The sequence below is a fragment of the Habropoda laboriosa genome, unplaced genomic scaffold (assembly GCF_001263275.1).
Source record: "Habropoda laboriosa isolate 0110345459 unplaced genomic scaffold, ASM126327v1 scaffold151, whole genome shotgun sequence".
NCBI classification, from domain to species: domain Eukaryota; kingdom Metazoa; phylum Arthropoda; class Insecta; order Hymenoptera; family Apidae; genus Habropoda; species Habropoda laboriosa.
This window is the reverse complement of record NW_017100286.1, coordinates 58,059-58,512: the sequence shown is the minus strand read 5'-3', so window position 1 is coordinate 58,512 and position 454 is coordinate 58,059.

Here is a 454-nt window from a genome sequence, read left to right as displayed (position 1 = left end):
ACGCGTTTAACTTATGCTTCTCCCCAATTCTCGTCGCGTATTTTATTCAAATTTTCTTATATTCTAGAATTCTTTCAATTTTTCAATTGCATTACGCATTATTGCAATAATTTCTATCGTTACATTTAATTCTAATTGTTTAGCAGCTTTTCTGCTGCTATCGACCCTACGTTTTACTGTCCATAAGCCTCTAAACTATTCGCAAGTATAATGAATCATACACGTGGTGTAGGTTATGCTTAAGATATTGTAAAAATGAGATCTGTTTGTATTACAATAAACTATCACGTTACCTCTGACTGTCATTTTAATTTTGAAGTCTGAGAGATTCAGGAGAGATGTGAGTCTTTCTCGAGTAAATCTTATATTAAATTTATAATGATAACGAGGGCTTGCTTCACATTCCGTAAATTTTAATTTGCATGTCTGAGAGATCTAAGTTTCCAAAATCTAA